Raw genomic sequence first — 9,681 nt, forward strand, 5'->3', positions numbered from 1 at the left:
TCACATTTTATTATAAAACCAATATAAAAAAATGGGTCTCACATTCCACTAACTTTTTCAACCAACTTTTCTTTACATTTCTTAAAACCCGTGTCCGGTCAAACAGTGACTCCTAATAGGGGACGGAGGGAGTAGTTCTTTTGTGTGAATTAGATAAACTCAGTGTTACAAAAAAACACCCTTCAGTCATTATTACTAAATGAGACTTGGTTTTTATTTTATTTTTCATTTCACCGACACAATATATATTTAGATGGTGTTCAATTTCCTAGATAAAATAATACTAAGATATAATATAGGATTGAGTTGTGAGATTATTTTAGTCATACGGGGTTAGCTATGACTAATTATCCGATGATTATCCATCTAGGATTCAATTGTAGGATTGAATCTCATGAACCAAACATTCTACATATTTAATTTCGGGATAGAATCAAACCGAACACCCTCTTAGACAACTATAGTCTTAATACTGTGTTCAGCTCTCGTGCTTTAGTTACAGATGTGTATATGAAACCACAAAATGCTATACCCTACTTATAGATACATACAATTAACCTCGTTGATGATTAAATTTAGCTATGCTTATGATTTCATCATAACCCTATAGGTGAAATTCCGAAAGAGATTGGCAATCTTGCTAATTCGAACGATTGAGCATGTGAGCATGTGTTGCAACGGAATTACTGGTTCAGTGCCAAGAGAAATTGGGAACTTGACCGCCATGGTTGGTATATACCTTAGCCAAAATACTTTAAGTGGTACGGTTCCAAACCAAGATCACATGTTTATTGTTACTACTAGATAAACTAAATTTTATTTAAAGATTCAAATTTCTTGCAGGTCCTATACCAATAGAGGTGGGCCGTCTTGTCAATTTATGGGAGTGGGAGCTGCAGTTGCAATTCAATAATCTAATTGGATCAGTACCAAAGGAAATTGGGAATATCACTTCTCTTTCCCACTTATTGCTTGACAATAATGAATTAAGCGGTATGATATTTTCTCTTCCATCCACTGCTTCATGCACCATAAACTTGATAATCATTATCTACTTAATACTCCTACAAAATTTGAAATAATATGTTTAATTTCTCTCCAATGACCCAGAACTAAAAGTTGCATTCAGTCATTTAACTGAGAATTGAGGCATATTAATAAATAACATCAGTCTCATTCAAGATGTCTATCTTTCTTTTTTAATTTGTCTCAGCTAATATATTCACTTTTTGTATTTGAAAATAAATTTTTTTCTCATCTCTTCTCTCTCCTCATTAAAATATTCAACTACTTCTTTCGTACCTGAAAATTTGTCACTTATTTCTATTTTCGTCAGTCCCTAAAAATTTGTCACATTTCACTTTTACCATTTTTGGTAGTAGACATCACATTCCAATAACTCATTCTCACTCTCATTTTATTATAAAACTAATATATAAAAGTAGGATTTACATGCCACTAACTTTTTCAAACTCAGTTTCTATTACATTTGTTGAAACTCGTGCCGAATCAAATGGTAACAAATTATTGGGGAAGGAGAAAGTATATTTTTCTCTCTATTTACTCTACCTAACAATTCCTCCTAAAATCTCAAGCCACCTAAGAATGTGAACTTAAAAAAGAGGAAGTATTATAAAATGACAAAAGTAGTGTTAAGACCCTTCCATGCGCTGGAATTTCGCTATTTATCGATAATTACATGGTACTTTGAATACTTCAACAATGATACAGGTCATATTCCAAAAGAGATAGGCTATCTTACTCATCTGGAGGAGTTGCATTTGGCAGGCAATAGTCTAATGAGTGGATCATTACCAAAGGAAATGGGGAACTTTACAGCTCTTCGCTATTCCACGCTTAATGGAAATAATATAAGCGGTATGATAGCATTTTTTTTAAAGCTGTCTATGTTATCTATAGTTCAGACAGATTATACGATACAAACATGCCACATAAATGACCGAAGTTAAAGAAGGGAACACATAAACCCTAATTTATTGACTTCAAAATATTTTACTCCAGTAATTATCGAAACTGAGTGCAAAATCATGAAAGTCATGATTTGTAAGTGGTTGGGAAATCTTCAGAACTCTAAAATTAATAAAATGAAATAATGTAAATTAAAAAAAGCTTGGAAAAATAATAAAATGCAATTTGACCCTTTAAACGATATCAGATGGTCAAAATCAATTTAAAATTAGTTCGACACGGTTGACGTTTCCGTCGTCTATGGCATAATCGACTTCGACTAATGGAACTGGTATCATTATAGAAATTTGGTCAACGTTCCAATAGTATTTCCTTATTCTTTGTGAATTTATGTGTTACTACTATAATTTATAAGTACATTTATTTTTTTTATTTTGGTTTTGATTTTATATTTATAATCTAACAGGTAAAGTTCCAAAAGAGATTTTCCATCTGAATAAATTATAGCATTTGAACATTGGACACAACCAACTTCATGGACCACTGCCGAGAGAGATGGGGAACACATCCATTCAAATATTGTGGCTTTATTTCAACCGTTTAAGTGGTATGGTTTTATGTTTCATTTTTCTTCTTTATTTAGAGATATATGTACTTATGACTTATACTTCCCCGATTCCATAAAAACAAATGTTTTTGGATGACACGAATTTTAATGCATAATTGATAGAATATAAGGGAGACAGAAGATAAAATGATTGAAGAATTATTAATAAAGAATAAGACCCACCTCAAAAGATAAAGGGGTTGTGATACTAAATAGTACTCCTTCCGTCCCGCTTTAGAAGTCCCGGTTGAGTCGGGCACATGTTTTAAGAAAAAAGTGTTTGCGTGTGTAATAAATAAATATTGTAGTGGATGTTGGGATCCACTTTTAATTGAGTGTCCAATAAATAAATGTTATAGTTGATATTGGGACCCACTTTTAACACTTGTTTATTAGTTGTAGTGGATGTTGGGACCCACTTTTAACACTTTGTAGACATTTTTTATTAATTTATCTCAACCGGGACTCCTAAAGCGGGACGTCTAAAATTGATCAACCGAGACTCCTAAAGCGGGACGGAGGAAGTAATTTGCAGTAATAACTGATAACTTTTCTATTCTATATATATTAAAATTATCAACACAAAGACACAAGTTTATGAACACAAAAAGTTGATAAAGTTATACTATGTCTTTATTTTGATATTTTAAACATACAAAATTAAAAGAGTTATTAGTTATTAGTAGAAATAGATTATTTTAACGTGGCCCTTAGATAGTGAGAGAAAAAGTTATAAAAAATAGAAGTGAACTATATTAATTGAATGGATCAAAATAAATGAATGTCATTTTTATGGTAAAGAGGGAGTACTTAATTTTTGCAAATTAAATCCAACTTTTATAGCTTGAGGAAATGAACGTAGTAGTGGCATATACGTTGGGTTCCAATTACTTGTTAATGGTGGTTAATATTTCTTAGAATATTTTTTCAAATTGATGTTACATTCGATATTGAAATTCATTGTCATTAGTAAGTATTTTCTTCGTCCCATATTACTTTAGTTATCTCTATCCTAGAGTCTTTTTTTTTCTTTTTTTTTTACAAATAAACTCCTAAGAAAGGAGGAAATTACAATGATGTCAAGAGGGCTCGAACTCAACACCTCATACATTGATGTCTAAACTCTTTGCCGCTAGGACAAAGACTCCGGACATCCTAGAGTTATCTTGTCTAACATATCGAATGGTACATTTTACTTAATATTGAAACTTCTAGGTTCAATACCTCCCACCATTGGAAATTTGTCAGAGTTGAATTATTTAGGACCCCAAGCCAACAAATTTAATGGAGAGATCCCATCATCTATTTGCTACTTGAGATCCCTACAGGTTCTGCTTCTATCAAATAACAGCTTGGAAGGAGCAATTCCACAGTGTTTGGGAAACCTCAATAGCTCACTGTTGGTGCTTCATTTGGGTGGAAACCGAATCACTGCCCATCAATCTACATTTGCAAAGGGATGCAGTGTGTTGTACCTTAATTTGAATGGCAATAGATTGAAAAGAATACCCCACTCCCTAATGAATTGCCAACGTCTTCAAGGTATCGATGTTGGCAATAATGCAATACGAGGTGGATTTCCCTTTTGGATGGAAACACTCCCTCAACTTCGCGTCCTCGTCCTGAGGTCTAATAAGTTGAATGGTAGTATGCTGGAAGCCTCAAAGACAAAGGATCCGTTTCCGAAAGTTGCAAATCTTTGACATATCAAGAAATGCATTTGTTGGCTCTTTACCTGATAGGTATTTCAAGAATTTTGGAGGCATGGTAGACGCCATTGAAAATATGACACATGATGAGAAGAATGTGTTTCAACAATTTATAGACATTAACCTCACTTTGAAAGGATTGGATCAAACGCTGCAAAGGTTGTTGAAAACGTTTATAATGATCGACTTATCTTCTAATAGATTTTCGGGGAAGATCCCAGTTTCTGTAGGTAGACTTAATTCTTTGAAATACTTGAATTTGTCCCGCAATACTGTCACGGGACATATTCCTGTATCTCTTGGAAATATAAGTAATCTCGAATCGTTGGATTTGTCATGGAACAGGTTGGATGGAAAAATTCCAAGTGAATTGGTTAGGTTGACATTTCTTTCGAAATTGAACCTTTCAATGAATAACCTTGTGGGGTGGATACCACTATTTAAGCAGTTTTCTACGTTTCCAAATGATTCATATATAGGAAACTCAGGATTGTGTGGAGATCCGTTGACGAAAAAGTGCGAAAGAATTGATGGAAAACCAATGATTCCTCAAGAAGATGATGATGATGTGTCTGGATTTATAGATGGATTTGGTTGGAGAAGTGTGGTGATGGGGTATGGATGTGGATTTGTAGTTGGAATGGGAATTGGTTACATTATTATTAGAAGTGGAAGGCCAAGGTGATTGGTGGAATTCTTTTTCGGTGTTGGATATGATAATCAAACAAAGAGAAGAAAGAGAGCAGCAACAACCAAACCAAGGAGAAGGTGATTCAAAACAAACAATGTGATTTTATTGAGCTTGATTTTGAACTCAAGCATGTTGTGATCAATTATTATATGATGTTATGCAAATAATGCATCTTAGACTTTGCATTGTTATATTTCTATGTTTGGCTCATTGCACATGCTACTTTTGTTTAGAAAACTTAGTGGGAAGTATATATGTCAATAGGAGAGCACTATGGCGCATCCTTAATTAGATTCACAACGTACATCCAATTTTGTGTTTCCACGTGGCACGAAATATGCAATATTATAAATACTAAAATGCAATATACATTTGTGAAGTTGTAGATGGATTTCCGCATATTGTATTTTAGTTATAGGCAAATTGCAATAATATTATTATTGGTGAGTTTTGCATTTTAATATAAATTTTCTACAATGTAAAACAAACTGTATAAATGATGTGTCTATATATAAAATGCAAATTAAACAGTTTATATCTAAAATACAAAACTCAACAATAAACAATGCAATCTGCCTCTAACTAAAATGCAATCTGCCGAAATCCATCTACGGTTTTTACAAATATGTATTGCATTTTAGTGTTTACAATATACCATTTTTGTGTCACGTGGCAGCACAAGATTGGATGTACGTTGTAACTTTAAAATTAGTTATTTTTTGAGCACATCCCTATGTCAATATATTCATTAGAAAGTTCTTAACTTTCAAGAGAAATGAAATTAAAAAATAAGTTAAATATCATTTTGCTTCATAAATATTTTCTAACAAAATATATTGGTGCGCAATGTCAATTTCAATGCTTCTATGAAAAACACATTCGAATCTAGAATTGAGAAATGGTGTTTTTGAGATATTTCTTATTCCTGAAAAGACAACTTCACACTCATCACATCATGCGGCATTATATCAAACATTTATCAGATTTTCTTGGGTATTTCGGCAAACAGTTGAAGCATAATGTCATCCCCTGAATAAATTGTATATGTTGTGTTAGGTCTTGATTTACCTAACAGATTGGTCGACGGAATAATCGAGTTTTGAAAGTGAAGAACAAGAAACCCCAGGTGCTAGGGATTAAAAGTAAATGAACAGTGAATGAGAAAGAATGAATCCTATTTCTCAATGATTAATAATCTATGGAATACTAGAATTTCCAATCCTACACGGTCGACTCTCTTAATACGACTCGGGAAAGAAATGGCCAAAGAAACCAAAGAAGATAATTATAATTCTATTCTTTGACGCAAAGATGATCTTGCAAATAAAGCAAGATATGAAAGGAAAATTAATAGACATATATGGAAAAAAGATAATGGAAAATATTTCAAAGATCATCCCTATATAGAGCTAAAATCCTTGTAATGAGTTGGTCTCGATATTGTGCATTTTTGGACATCCCGGTTTGGGATGTGGGTTTCGCAGCGCTCGGGCTCAGCTGGCGCGAGTTTGTCGTTGCTGTGTTGAGCAGTGGCGGAGCCACGGTGGGGCCAGGGGGGCCCTTGGGCCCCTCACCCATTTGACTTATACTATATATAACTTATGTATGCAACATTTAACAATTGAATCTGTAGTTTGGTTGGATTGAATTCCAGCATACCAACCAGCTTGTTTGGGTTCGATTCCCATATTCAGCATTTTCATTGTATTACTAGTTTTTTTTTTTTTTTTTTTGTCTTTTTAGTAATTTCTCTAATAATTGTATACTATAATCTTATAACTAATAATTTTAGTTTATACCATAAATAATTTTTCATGCTAATTTTCTATTGTAATTTTAATCTTATACGTAGCTATTAATTTTGTATAAATAATTTTTTTTGTAAATAAAATTAAATGATTTTAATTTGTATTTAATAATATAAATTACTCTCATCTCTTTAATTCCATGAATATATAAATATTTCATATAATATTATTTGATTTATATTATTTAGAAATCGGTTTTAATCATATCTTGAATAGAAGAAAATAATTTATTAATTCCATAAATACATAGATATATTATTAGTAAAATCAATTTGAATAGTATGTTTTTTATATAAAAAAAAAAACTACTCCCTCCGTTCCTAATAATTCGTCACCATTTGACCGGGCACGAGTTTTAAGAAATGTAATAGAAAGTGAGTTGAAAAAGTGGGTGGCATGTGGATCCTACTTTTATATATTAGTTTTATAATAAAATGTGAGTGTAAAAGAGTTAGTGGAATGTAGGGTCCACTACCAAAAATGATAAAGGTGAAAGGTGATAAATTTTTAGGCACGGACGAAAAAGGAAATAGGTGACAAACTTTCTGGGACGGAGGGAGTATTTTTTAATTTTTTTAATTTCGATGTTAGTACTATATTTTTAAATTTTATTACTTATGTTCTAATTATTTATCTCATTATTCATTTATCTCACATACTACCACTTATGTCGGAGCTGTTTCCGCGTCATTAACACAGAAAAAACTCAACAAAAGTTTTAGCAATAATTTGGGCCTCCCAGGATGAGAATCCTGGCTTCGCCACTGGTGTTGAGTCCCTAACAACTCCCCACGGTTAAATCCATCATGTCCTCAAGGTGGAAATTTAGAACAACAGTGACACGTTTCAATCCCTTTAGGCTATCAATGAATGATAGAGGTGCCCACGGTTCCGGAACCGGTGGTTACAGTTCGGAACCACCGGTTCCGGTTTTGGAAATTGTCGAACCGAAATTGAACCATGAGGGTGTTTCATGGTTACGGTTACGGTTTAGGTTCCAAAACCACCGGTTTCGGTTTCGGTTCCGAAGTGGCAGTTTTCCCGATGGTTTTTTCCGGTATTTCATGGTTCCGGACTGACATTTTTTGCAGTTCCGGGTCGATTTTACGGTTTTCGATGATTTTTCGCGGTTCCAATTTGGAACTAGTGGTTTTGGCATGGTTTTGGTTCGAAAATTTTCGAACCCAAACCGAACTAGGGTTCTAAAACGATGATTTCGGTTCGGGTAAATTTTCACAGTTACGGTTTCATGGTTAACCGTTGGCACCGTAAACCTTAGGTACCTCTAATGAATGATTCAACATTCTTTCGGGAGATCTTTACACGTTCTCAAAAATACCTTTAGGAGATCTTTCTCAACTGCTACAGATGCATGACTCAAAATAAGTTCTCATCGGTTTTATAAAGAGCAACCCCATATGAATTGTCAGCAACTATCTTATTAGCATCTAAGCATACCACCTCTATTGTGATTTGAACTGCAAGCGTCTTCTGCACCATTTGAATAAGTGGTGGATCAATCTCAATGCTAAGAGTCTCACTTTTATTAGCTTCTATTCTTGTAATCTCTTTAGCTATTAAATAAGCTTTAGGCTGGCTGGAACATGCAATTGGAATTGGAATTGGAGTCTTCAATTCTAAATCCAATGTTTGGTTCCACGAAAATATGGATTTGGAATTGAATTGCAATTCCAAATCTTCCAATTCCACAATTTTAATTCCATATTAAAAGTAGAAAATTGGAATTCCAAATAGTTATAAAATTATATAATTTCACTATATATCCGCAACACATACTTTGTAACATCCCGAATTTTCGAACCCCAATTTTAGATCCCTAGAATTTTTATTTATGACGTGGGAGACGAGAATTAATTGATGGATGAATCTATTGCATGAGTTTCTTTGACCGAGTCGAGTTTAGGGTTGCGCTGGAAGTTTGAAAAGTCAAACTTGTTGATTATATGATGTGGCATGTGATTAATTAATTTATGAGGTGAATTAATTGTTTAAGAGTGAGTGAGAACATTAGGGAAAATTTCCATAAATACAAGCCACCTAATCCTTGAGATTTTCGAACCCCTTCACTCTTTGGAGAGGGAATTCTATTTTTCCGAATTTAATTTAATTCTTGGGATATTTATCCAAATTAAATCTAAAATCCAATTTATTCCTTATTTCTATGAGAAAATCGACACCCCCTTATTTATTGGTGATTTTCGAAAATCACTCATGTTGGGAAGGAAGTATTATTTTGCTTGCTTAATTGATTCCTTATTTGATTTCCTTCCATACCTAAAATTTAAATATTCTATCAAATATTTCCATACCTCAAGAGATCTTGTCATATCTTATTTTAGTTAATACTAAAATTCCATGCCTTATTTAAAAGGCATAGAACAAGCCTATTTCCAATCCCTAGTTGGGAGAATTCTTATTTTTATTTTGCTCCGTGATATTTTATTCTACTCCGTAAAATAAACAAACGAAATCTTGGCTAATTAGAAGCCAAAGATTTTGAAAATTTCATGCCTTGACGCCCTAGTTCATTTTGCTATGTCTTCTTCCCTACTCCACAATATTTTATTGTGTGGAATCAAATCTTACCAAATATTCTATTTGATTTACCTAAAGATCTTATTGAACTCTATAAATAAGAAGTCAAAAACCTAACCCTAGCCATCACAATTTCGCCCCCTACCCCAAATTTTCGTTCCCTCCCTCTCTCCACTCTCTCTCAATTTTCTTCTACTTTACTCCATTAATCCTTCATCCTTTGAGAAGAATTAGAGTTTGAGCCTCAAGATTTTTGAAGAACCAAGTCTTTACTTCGTTTCTACCGTTCGTTTTTCTCAAAAAGGTATTCTCATATTAATTTTCTTCTTTCTACTCGATTCCTCTTCTTTCTAACCGATTAATCGGTATTCTTGAACCCTC

The 9,681-nt window shown here is 33.2% G+C and overlaps 1 pseudogene; it reads left to right on the forward strand.

The window, feature by feature from the left end:
* The first annotated feature begins 4,300 nt into the window (after positions 1-4,300).
* Positions 4,301-4,930, forward strand: LOC125194966 (receptor-like protein 9DC3 pseudogene; annotated as a pseudogene).
* Positions 4,931-9,681: the final 4,751 nt, after the last annotated feature.

Source organism: Salvia hispanica, chromosome 4 (assembly GCF_029641045.1).
Source record: "Salvia hispanica isolate PSC_SH4W2 chromosome 4, Shi_PSC_v1, whole genome shotgun sequence".
NCBI classification, from domain to species: Eukaryota; Viridiplantae; Streptophyta; class Magnoliopsida; order Lamiales; family Lamiaceae; genus Salvia; species Salvia hispanica.